Source organism: Lithobates pipiens, unplaced genomic scaffold (genome assembly GCF_037356315.1).
Source record: "Lithobates pipiens isolate NorthernLeopardFrog02 unplaced genomic scaffold, aLitPip1_a1.2 Scaffold_27, whole genome shotgun sequence".
Taxonomy (NCBI): Eukaryota; Metazoa; Chordata; class Amphibia; order Anura; family Ranidae; genus Lithobates; species Lithobates pipiens.
Window position 1 is genome coordinate 126,013,801 of NW_027507788.1, and position 12,571 is coordinate 126,026,371.

The following is a 12,571-nucleotide window of genomic DNA, read 5'->3' on the forward strand; positions in this document are numbered from 1 at the left end:
GTGCAGTATGAGACTGCAGCAAAGATCACAAAGTAGAATCCAAGACATAAAATGAGGTTGCACAATGTACTGTGCAAAGCAGATACTTTGCATGGGGAATATTTGCAAAAACAAAAAAGAACTCACTGCACAGAAAAAGAAAAGTTTTTACAACCAGGCAGTCGCCATCAGACCTGCTCAGTTTTTTTGTTGTTTTTTTTTTTTAACTTTCATGAAAGCTATAAGACAAGGACATTATGTTGTTGGGAATGTTGACCATAATGAAAGATTTGAATCTTTTCCATCTCCTGAATTACAGCTCTAATCTTTTATTTAGTTGATTTCCAGTGATGTTGCATTGTCAATTGTTAATTCGCATAGTTGCCGTAAAGTTGGTAGAGTAGTACAACAAGCAGTGGAGCAGAATGAATTATATACCCAAGGTGATGCTAAGGTTCTATTGGGATATTACTTTGAGGGAGAGTGTTTTCCTAATGTAACTGCTAATGTAACTCAGCGAGACACATTATCCAGCAGGAGGATATATAACTGTGACAAGTGCTCAGAAAAAATATTCAATGTTTGAAGTTTCCGAACGCAACATAGCTTCTAGCCTTTGTAAACAAAAATGTCTGCTACTAGTGTTAAAAATGCTACTAATAACACTTCTACACATACAGGAAATATACAGTAGGTCTGATTGCTTGCCTACAAAACTTTGTGAGCCTGTTTGCTGCTCTCCAAATGTCCTGCTTGTTGAAACTTTTGCTTGTTAACTTAAAACCTACAGTATGCATTTACAGTGTGTGTAGTGCCTGTGCACCTATGTACTGTTCTTTGTAAACCCTATGCATCAGTTGTCTACCTATTGAACCTAAAGTACTTGTTACCTGCTTAATGCCTATTGTACCTTATGAACCTATTGTCTACTTACTAAATCTTTTCACCTGCTGCCTGCCTAGATTTAGAGTTATTGCTTGCTAGTTATTGTTGCTTACTAATCCCTAGGCATTTACTGCTTGCCAAGTAAAAATTAAGCTGCCTACTAAACGCTATCCACTGGCTAGCTGTTATTTTGCTTTTGGCGCCACTCAAAGTAGAAGTGAAAGCATATCCTTGTGTCCCAGAGCCTAGTGTGCAGGCTTACCCTGATACCAATTCAGAAGGCTTGTAAATGTAAAGAGGAAAAATCGCCAGAATAAAAGATAAGGAGTGGCACCTCAGCCTGCATATCTCCACCAAACCACACACCCTGATGCATTTTTCCCTGCCCACTGGGGCTTATTCATAGGCCTAAGGATTTGTATCACCAGCCTGCTGAATGCTGTGCACCTATTGCCAGCCTATTGAAACCTAAGCATGTTTCCTGTTAACTAAAACATACTACCTGGAAGTCATAAAGACTGGTGCAGTCAGATTTTACAAAAGTGTGTCATATGCATTATAAAAATGGCACAGTGTGCACCAAATTCATGTACCTGTCTAGATTGTGTACTTAAATTTAGCGAATGCTGTACCTATTTTAAAATGCATGTGAGGCACCTCTGCAAAATCAGTTTTTGTATGCCAAAAGAAAGTTGGTCTTAATTAGCTCCACTTTCAAAAGATACAAACTGTTGGTATTTTACTTATAAATTGGTGCAGGCATTGCACTACAGTGTAGAAGTGGAGCAATTTAGATCTAACTGAATTTGGTGCATGAGCTGCTGTCAAAACCAAAACAGCGGATTTTTTTAAATTAGGCACAACACATAACAAGAATTCAGTCTAGATTAAAGTAGTGCCTTGGCAGTGGAAACCTGACCACCTTTGGGGTTTAGAATTACAAGTAAAAGGTAGAACTTTCTGATATTAATTTTTTTAAAATATCTCCCAGGGTAATGTTTTTAATAAAGAAATGTGTAGGTTTATAATAAGAGTATCTGAAGCATTACTTGCCGATATTTATCCCTATACAGTATCTTGAGAAAGTACAGAGCTTTGTCTTTGGATTTGTTCCCCCCTAAATAGTAAAGCCAATGTCAATTCAGCCAATCAAGCCAATTCATTTAGGGAACTGTGAAGAAACAGAGTAGTAAGATTATTGGTCCCTGATTTGACCTATTTGCATACTGAACAATGATCCTCACTTCTATTACTATCAATTGACCTGCATTGACAATTATCAGGGGACATAACAATCAGCTGTGCTTAAATAAGGAAACACTGTACTTCAAGCATAGCCAAAGAAAAAAAACTCTAAAAGATATTATAAAATAATGTTTCTTATCTTCATCTTTTTATTGTGTCTTTGCAGTACAGAACATATAAACACAGATATTACTTTCCACAAATAAATCATACACAACAATTTGGAGAGGAAGGGGTAAGTAGGGAATTTTTACAAGTTTATTGTTACATTTATTTTACAAAAAATATAATTCTATTGTTATATTTATTTTTACATCATTAATGTTTTATTTAAAAGATGGGGCTTCAGTTTAACTAAAATACCCCTATCTACCTGTTGTCGTCCTGTGCAGTAACATAGAGGGGTTTATTTACTAACACTGGAGAGAATGCAAAATCTGGTGCAGCTGTTGATGGTAACCAATCAGCTTAAGCTTGTTGAGTTAAGATTTGAGGAAAAAAAACCTGGATGCTGATTGGTTTCTATGTCGAGCTGTACCAAATTTTGCACTCTTCAGTTTAAGTAAATCCACCCCAGAGTGTCCACCTTCCTACAGCTCCCACATTTTATAGTACATTTTCATGAATTGCCAGTGAAATCAACAAAACACAAAGGGAACAACAAATAAAATGTGCCCTATGAGAACACTATTTCTATAAGAGCAGAAATGAGTCTGAAAAGTACAAGGATTTTGTATTCCATTGATGGCTTCAGTGGAAGGTTTGAATTGTCTGTAGTCCATGAAGGCAAAGCAATCAGGCATTAGGCAAAGTAAAGCCTAAATATTTCTATAGAATAATTTTCTAATTTGTACTCATCCAGAATGTGCTGTACAAGCTGTGAAATCAGAAAGGAAATACATATTTATTTAAAGGGAACATAAGTCATCCAAAATCGAATGTTTGGTTTGTGGTTTGTACATAACATTAAGTAGATTTGTTTCTTGCAATTCGACCTCTAAATAACATTAGCCAATTTAGAAGAAAACTAGCTATATTATTCATATTGTAGCCTTACATTTACCTTGGAATATGAATTCAATTATCCTCAAGTTATACAGTCATAATATTATCAGTGGAATAATTAGCATTATGGAATAATAGTCCAATGCTAGTAAAGGAAATCTATCATGTTTTCCATTTATGTTGTTTTCAATTTTTAAAAATGCTATGCGAATATGTGTTACTAAATTTCACAAATGTGTTTTGTATTTTATGGTATGCTTTATGTAATGTTTATGCATTTGTGGGGGCTGGTATATTTGTTGCTTATTTTGTGCCTTGGCCACAATAAATATGCATGCTACTAAATTTGATGTAAGTGTATACATTGCTCAGATAATAGAAAATGTGTCAAACTGTGGGAATGTTACTAAACATTTGCCAAATCTTTTTAAGGGAAAATTACACAGATTGTTCAATTTATGAACTTTCTATCTGGCATGTTCCATACTTGATGATCTCAAAGACATTATTTAGCAATGATTTTAATTTAACAATCTCTGACATAATGATAAGTGTGCTATGTAGTTTGTCCAAATAGATATATTAAATTTCATGATTAAAATATGAAAGAGCAAGATAAATATATTTAGATATCTACATAGGAAAAGAGACATGTATAGAACATATCCATTCACACCATTACATCAATTCAGAAAAAAATTTTTTTATTATTTTACAAAAACGGATATTTAATTAAACTGAAAAGCTGTCACAACAGGGATGGGTTATAATGACCTAAAATGTTCTTTTAAAACTAAGACCAACTACATATTTATTTTTTGGTAGTGTCTGCTTGAAAAAATGTGTAAAATTTTTATTAAATAAAATTTATGAAAATTCAAAAGAGGGAATTTGAGGACTACAAAAAACAAAATGCTGCAACCAATCAGATTTCAGATTTCATGTGCCTGAGTACATTAAAATGAATACCACAAGGAAGAAAGGAACTGCAGTCTGATGACGGTACACAAATTTTACAGTTTTATTCATGAACAGCACACACCACAACTTAATCATAGAGTTATTGTATTCAGTAGCTAAACCCAAACAGTTCTGTAGCCCTGCAACCTTGCCATTTGATTTTAGTTTTCTGTAGTTATTCCACACAAAAAAATTATAAAGAGTTTTATTTTTTAATATGTGTATCAACCAGTGTGCTTTCATTCACCATATCCAGCCACATTTTGACTTCAATAGGTTCAATAAGTAATGCTAGCTACCACAATTAGCATATTTCTAGTCTATATGGTCTTATAAAATTAATATATAAGGTTAGCAAAGTGTCTGCTATCAGATGAGCATTATTTCTGATCACTCAGGCATTCAGTTTTATACGCTTCCATATGCCTTGTAGCATGCGTTAAAATGGATCAGCCTACATGTATTTTGCTCATTCCTACTTGAGACACCAAAAAAAAAAAAAAAATCTGCTGCTCACTTGATGAACTTTGTTACATTTGCAAACTATGTATTTGTAATATAGCATTACAATTTATTTCTGCAGGGCCCAAAATGCACATTGACAAAGTAAAATGAAAGCAGACCATGTTTTCCAGAACATATAACACTATAGCACAGAAATATAGATGGGCTCAAATGATTTGTATTACTGTTCTATGTTTGCTACGGTTTTCCTGTGTTAGCTCTCTACATTATCCCACTGGAATCCACTAACATGTAAACACAACCTAAAGAAGCACTGGGTGGATTGCTCTATGTTTTCTGTTGCATTGTTGTATTCTAAAGCATGAGAACAACAGGGAGGTTATGAAATCTCTATTCTAGATAAACATGATTTTCTGTTGTTACCAGGGATTTCATATATTACCAACTTATTCCAGACTTTATATTGAAACTCATAAGAAATTCAAATTTTATGTAAGAAAAAAATACAACGTATGATTCCACCCCTAAGCGATGAATAGGTCTGGGAACTTATCATAAGCTTAAAATTATCATTAGATACAACCACTTTAGTGCCACACTATAGCCAAAAGACAGCTACAGCATGGCTTTCTAGTTCTGGGAGGGCGTCCATGGATGTCCTCACAGAATCCTAACCCCTGAATGCCCCCTGGGGTGTCCTTTAGAGCCAGCTGATCACAGATCGCGGTAAAGGGACAATCACTGTGATTCTTTACCATGCGATCATCTGTGAGCAATCACAGATGATCACATGTAAACAGAATTGCCGGTTATCTGCAGTCCTTTCCTCACACTCTATGTCTGGGTGAGGAAAGGAGAACCGATAACTGACAAGGCTCTCAGTACATTATTTACACTGATAATCACAGCATTGATTGTCAGTGCCCTGATTATCAGTGCAGCCCAACCAGTGCCCATCAGCGCAGCTTTTAAGTACACATCAGTGCCCATCAGATCAGCCTATCAGTGCCTATCAGTGCAGCCTCATCAGTGCAGAGAATGAAACCCCAACCACTGATGGACACATGCAATCTTGTCACTGACTGGCACCTAATGAATTCACTCTGAGCCTGCCCCTTGGTTCACATGTCCGGGCGGTTCCCAGACAGTAAATGAATGGAGTCAGGTGATGTCACTGGTTACATGGGATTCAGTGGGTGTCAGTATCAGCCACTTCCTGAGCAATCATTGACGGCAAGGAAGCTGTCATGTAGTCAGATGTCCAGACGAACGCCCAAACTACCAAATTGCATTCTGAACTTTAAGCTCATTGCTACTTCTAGTAAACTAGGGTACTAATGAACACATTTTCATATAAAATAATATTGCATAATTTCATAGCCATTTTCAGTAAAAAACAATTTTATTTGTACTTAAACCCTGCCTCGATGATGTTTATTATGCTAAATCACTGTATTTTATAAACAATTTATCTATCTATTCTATATTCTATCTATCTATCTATCTATCTATTCTAATCATTTTTTTTATAAAATGCTGGAATTCCCTTTGTTGCATCCTGGTGCTGTGCTTTTTGTGCATCCTCTCTGCAGCAATGTATGCATGCACTCCAGAGATGGCTGCATGACATTTCTCAATGCCACTTTTCTGATGATGGCAACAGTGAATCACTATGTGTTATTTTTACCACCTCAGTACCAGACACTTTCACTGTTCAGGCCAATTTTCAGATTTCAGCTCTGTCACACTTTGAATGACAATTACTCAGTCATCCAATACTTAAATTGTGTTGGGTAGATAGAGCTTTATGTCAATGGTATTTTATCGCCACTGGGTCTTTTATTCTTTGCTATTTAAAGAGGAAGTAAACCCTGATGAGTTTACTTCCTCTTTCATTCCCTGCAAAGGCAAAGCATAATGGACTACTATGCATCGCATAGTAGCCCATTATGTGTCACTTACCTGACACAGGAACCAGCGAAGTCGCCGCTGTCCCCTGTAGTCCGCCGCATCCATCTTGTTGGTGGGGTCTCGCAGCTCCGCCGCTGTCATTCGGCGAAGCCGCGATGACGTCACTCCCGCGCATGCACACGGGAGTCGACACGCGCGGCAGCTCCATTCTTGGAAATGCCGCGCTCAGTGCGCCTGCACGCCGCTGTCTACGGCGCATGCGCCGTAGACAGCGGTGCCCGTTTTCGGGCAAATATCTCCTAAACCATATAGGTTTAGGAGATATTGCTTGGACCTACAGGTAAACCTTAATCTAGGCTTACCTGTAGGTCAAAGTGGTTTGTAAGGGTTTACAACCACTTTAAATGATATTATACATTTTTTTGAAAATCTAATTTTCTTAGTTTCTGTTATAAAATTTTGGAAATAAACAATATTTCTCCATTAATTTAGGCCAAAAAGTATTCTGCTAAATAACCCAAATCATTGTATATTATTTAGTCTGTGTAAAAGTTACAGAGGCTACACACTGATATATATTTAAAAATCCTGAGGTTCTGACTGCCTATCTAATTTCTTGAGGCCATAAAATGTCAGGACAGTGCAAATACAACCCCCCCAAATTACCCCTTTTTGGAAAGTAGACAGCCCATTGTATTTAGTGAGAGGCATGGTAAGTTTTTTAAAGTAATTTTTTGTCACATATTTGTGGAAAATGAAGAAATTCAATAAAATGTGTGTTTTTGTACAAAGTTGTCAATTTAACAAGTTATATCTTACACACAGCATAGGCATACTTATAATTACACCCCACAACACATTCTCCTATGCCTCCCGAGGATACCACATATGTGAAACTTTTTTTTACATCTTAGATGTATAGAGGGACCCAAAATCCAAGGGGCACATTCGGGCTTTCACAGAGCGTAAATTATGCATCTAATTTCCTGATTATCAAATTTTTGGAGGTCCTGGAACAACCAGGACAGTGAAAACACTCATAAAATTACCCCATTTAAAAACACTCCAAGGCAAAGTACTGTAAGTCTTTTGATAATGTCATTTTTTGCCCCCAAGTTTTTGGAAAATGCAGGAAGCTAAATGAAAATGTATTTTGTTTTTTATACATAGCTGTCAATTAATAACATATTTCTAACAAACATCATAGGCATACTAAGAATTAGACCCCAAAACACATTCTACTACTATTCCTAAGTATGGGGATATCACATGTGTGAGATTTTTTTTCCCCAGTCTAGCCATATAGAGGGACCCAAAATCCAAGGAAGCACCTTTGGGTATTTTAGGTGCATAAATTATGCATTATTATACAGGATTTATAGTGTGTCATTAGTTTGCGCAGCATACTGTACCGTACTGTAGGGAATAAAGTGTAGTGTAGCATCATCTATAGCAGTATCAGTTCCTATAGGCCAAACAAACCTAGCCTACTGAGTGAGTTGCAGTGATTAGGGACATTGTGAATGGGTGGCAGTGATTAGAGACACTGTGGGTGAATGGCGGTGATTAGGGACACTGTGAGAGGGTGGCGGTAATTGAGGACACATTGAGTGCACTATGGTGATTATGGACACTGTCAGCAGACTAGGGTGATTAGTGACATTGAATGGTGTGGCATTGATTAGGAATACTGACTGGCAGCACTGGCCTGGTGTCATTCTACTGCTGTGGCGTTAATCAGAGATTATGGCTGGAGGTAAAGATATTAAATTATATCGGAGCAGGCAGCCATTGTATATGATCACCTCCACAGTGGTACAATGTCACCATAGTGACACATTACTGTATAAGCAATCACTGGTCCCCGTAAAAGCAATCGGTAACACTATTCAAAGGTTTCATTCAGGATTGGTCAAAGCTATCACATGGTACAAGGCTGCTTTGTCCCTGGTACCATGTGATTGCTGTGACCAATCATAGAAAACACACAACAGTAGGCAAGACATCATGAATGACAGCCTTGTTTACTACTATAACTGTGATTGTTCTGATTGGCCACATTGATCACATAATACCAGGGCAGCTCACAGCAGTGCGGTACCATGATCAGTAATCCGCTGTGTATGGTCTATCTGTGTAATAAATATGCTGTATAAAAAATATTCTGTGTAATAAACGTGTTGTTTAGGACTAACAAGACTTTCTTTGGAAGATATATAAACAAAAACACATTAAAACAATAAAAATGCAATTTTTTCTAAGTGTTTAGTCTATAAAAAAGATAGTGTTACTGTAGATAAAATGTGTGAATGTATTTGTCATGTTTATATTGGCTTCAAATCAAAGTTTTTCGTGCAACGCACTACAAAGTTATTGACACATTCATATTTAAAATTTGTATATTTGTTGAAGTATTATTTGCAAAGATCACTGATAAAAGTCTATTTTGAGGACAGTTAAACAGAAATATAAGGACCTGTCTCCCTCAAACAGATTACTCAATCATCCTAGAGCAAATCACTTCTGTCAGTTTTTTCTTTTGGAAAATATTATTATATAACATTAATATTTTTTTTTCTAATTGTATATTTTACTTACTTGCACTTCCAGTAGGAGCTATTTACTCTTTACAAATATGCATACAGAAAGACAGTTTTTTAGAATGGCAGAAGAACAGATTTACTGTGACGGTTGACTTCATTTTCTTGGCAGGAGTCGTAGAGTTTTTCTGTTTTAGAAAATATGTTTTATAGTTAAAGGGTAAAAGAGAGGCTTAAAGAATATCTCATACTGTGAAATATAACCCGCTTTAGATTTTCATGCAAATAAGAATATGTTTGCTGCTCACATTTTTCACCTACTGTTTCACACAAAAAAAATAAAAAATTTGTTTTACAACTTAAAGGGGTTATTCCATAAAAAGTACACTTTTTTTGTTTTTCAATAAAATATTAACTGAGTGTAATGACTGGAATGAATAGATAATGCCTGGGGAAGTTTGAAAACAAGAAACACTTCTGTTTATTCAGTGCAATATTGAACTCCATTAACAATAAAGAGAAGAATTATATAAATGCTTAACTACTTCAATACAGAGCACATTCCCCCCTTCCTTCCCAGGACAATTTTCAGCTTTCAGCGCTGTCACACTTTGAAGGACAATTGCACGGTCATACAATACTGTACTCAAATTAAATCTTTATCATTTTCTTCCCACACATAGAGCTTTCTTTTGGGGACACTAATAAATGGGACTGATAGGAAGCACTGATGATGAGGTACTGATTGGCATCTGATATGGGCACTGATTGGCATCTGACATAGGCACTGACAGGCGTTACTAACGGGCACTGATTGGCACTTGGTGGGCACAGACTGGCAGCTGATGGGTACTGATTGGCAGCTGTGGTGGCACCTCTGATGGGGGCTGAGCTGATAATCAATGCACTGATTATCAGCTTAGACCCCCCCCCCCCCGGTGACAGGAGAGCCGCCGATCGGTTCTCCTGTTAGCGTGAACCAAGGAAAGATGTTTACCAGCACTTCCTGGTTACACGCTGTGATCAGCTGTGATTGGACACAGCTGATCATGCGGTAAAGAGCCTCTGATGGAGATCGGAGTTGCATTGTGTCAGAGTGACACACAGCACCTCCGATCACCGCACGGTGCATCCCTGCATTTAAGCTAACGCAACCACTTCCCATGTGGCCAAAGCAGAATGATGACCGGGTGGGAAGTTAGTTAAAGTTTTTTAAATAACAAACATGTTATATTTAACTCCTCTGTGCAGTTGGTTTTGCACAGAACAGCCCTGATCCTCGAGGTCCCTCTTTTCTGCTCCTGCCCCTCCTTCTTATCGACTGCCCCCTTAGCCAGTTGCTTTCTATGGGGGCACTCGAGCCCCATCAGAGCTCCATGTATCCATTCAGACAAGGAAGCCCTGACCTGGCCCCACCCCTTTCTCCCCTGATTGGCTGACTGACTTTGATTGACAGCCATGGGATCCAATGGTGCCGCTGCTGTGTTTAAGCCAATTAGGAGGAATGTACCAGATGGCTTATACATTTGTGGACATCACTTGAGAGATGGGGCTAAGGCAAGTAAATAAGGGGTGCTGGGGAACCAACACACACAAGGTTTGTTATCTTAATGCATAGATAAAAAACATTCTGCCATTACAACTCCTTTAAATATGTAAACAAGGCAGAACTCCATTCTGAAAGTAAGAGATTTTGTGTAACTGCCTTTACAACTCCTTTAAGTGCATTGTGTGCTCCTCTGTGTGCTTTGAATATTATTGGCTAGTTTAGCTGCCACTCATTTAATTGCATTAAAGAAGTACTCCAGGCAAACAGCTAAATACACAGATGATGAACTTATATGGGAGATAATTTACCTGACAAAAGGCTTGTAGTTCTGTCCACCCACTTCTGAGATTTACACAGGACTGTCACACCACACAGCCATGTCTGGTAGAGGAGGAGCCCTGATTTTTCCCCACTGTCAATCAGTAACAGACAGATAAACTCATCTCTTTGTCACTGTTCTCTCTCATATCAGCATATTCCTTGCACTGCAGCACAACTCATTGGCTCCTTTTAGGCATTTCAGCCAATTCGGCCAATTAGGCAGGATCCACCCCGTAGCAGATATACTGCTACAGGGTGGCCTTCCTGTGCAGAATTATATATATATATATATATATATATATATATATATATATGTGATTCTGCATGCCCACGTAGGGGTTCTGCTTATGCTGCAGATGCCGGGCACTGGATGTCTGTCGCCACCCGTCGATTTCCAACCCGTCGAAAAATCAAAATTTTTGGTCTTGTTTGTTTATAGGGCAAAAAATTAAAAACGCAGTGGTGATCAAATACCACTTAGTATTGCATGACCGTGAAATTGTCAGTTAAAGTAACGCAGTGCCATATTGCAAAAAATGGCCTAGTCCTAAATCTTCTGGGAGGCAAGTGTTAAGGAATACTGAGTGGCATTTATTTACATCATTTATATCTGTCTTGAGTTCAACTTTAATGCCTATAGTAAGTATGGGCAGAAAAATTAGCTAGGGTAAAACAGAACGCAAATGTCTTTGGAAAACCCTTGAAACCAGGGGCAATTGGCAGCTGTAATAGTACAAATTACAAGACACAATTATGATTCTATCACACTTTTTAATAAAAAGAGACTGAACTCTCCCTTTATTAAGAATTTCATTTTTTTCTATCATATAAGGATGCCCTTTCCCTGTGATACGAAAAATTCTCATATCCCATTTTCTGAGCCCAATGACATACTTAGAAAGTAGTGTGTAGTAATAATTTAGAGAATTTTCCCATGGCTAGTAAAAATGCCAGAAGCAAGGCTGTATTTATAGTTTGTACAGCCCTAGGACACCAAATATTAATTCATCCTGAAGTGTTCAACGCGTTTTACACAATATGGATCTACCTGTGTAGGATCAAATATTAATTAAAAGAAATATATAAGTCTGACAAGATTTTATTGTATTTTGTCCTAACATAGATGCCTTAGGCTTTCTCTTCTAGACATATAAATGCCAAAAAGGGAAGTGATTTTACTGTGCTACAGGAAAATGCCAACTTTATTCCCAATCCTGAAAAACACCATCCAACAATTACCTCCAAAAATTGTTCTGTAAGGTTACAGCCATTTGGAACAATTCCATGACCTTTTCTCAAATAACAGAACATATGCTGTTTCTGAATTTTAAAGGATAAGTGCAATATTTGGTATAAATAATAACTATGACACGCCCAACCTTAACTAATACGTTTTAGAGGATGAAATACTTATCTTCCAATGCAAAGCAACTGTATTGAATCACACAGTCAGTAACTGGGTTTCCATTGAATGTGAGCCCTGATACATTCTCTTCGACTTGGCACATGTGCCCTCTAACCCCATAGGCTAAAATGGATTAAAGACAACCTGTAAATTGGGGCTGCAGTGTGCATAGAACAAGCTAAAGAAAGTGCTCAGCACACATTTCTATGGAAATCCAACCATTGACTTGCTAGGCAATTGTTACCCGTTAATTATATGTTTAATATTTATTATCTTGAATATATGAGGTGGGTAAAATGAGAGTTC

At 37.3% G+C, this 12,571-nt stretch overlaps 1 protein-coding gene across 1 annotated transcript in view; it reads left to right on the forward strand.

The window, feature by feature from the left end:
- The window catches only part of GRIN2D (glutamate ionotropic receptor NMDA type subunit 2D), a 1,088,828-nt gene that overhangs the window by 172,002 nt on the left and 904,255 nt on the right, over nt 1-12,571 (forward strand). Inside the window, exon 2 of the mRNA XM_077457432.1 lies at nt 2,276-2,344. The gene's annotated coding sequence lies outside the window, so the exon portion shown is untranslated. The remainder of the gene's footprint in view (nt 1-2,275; nt 2,345-12,571) is intronic.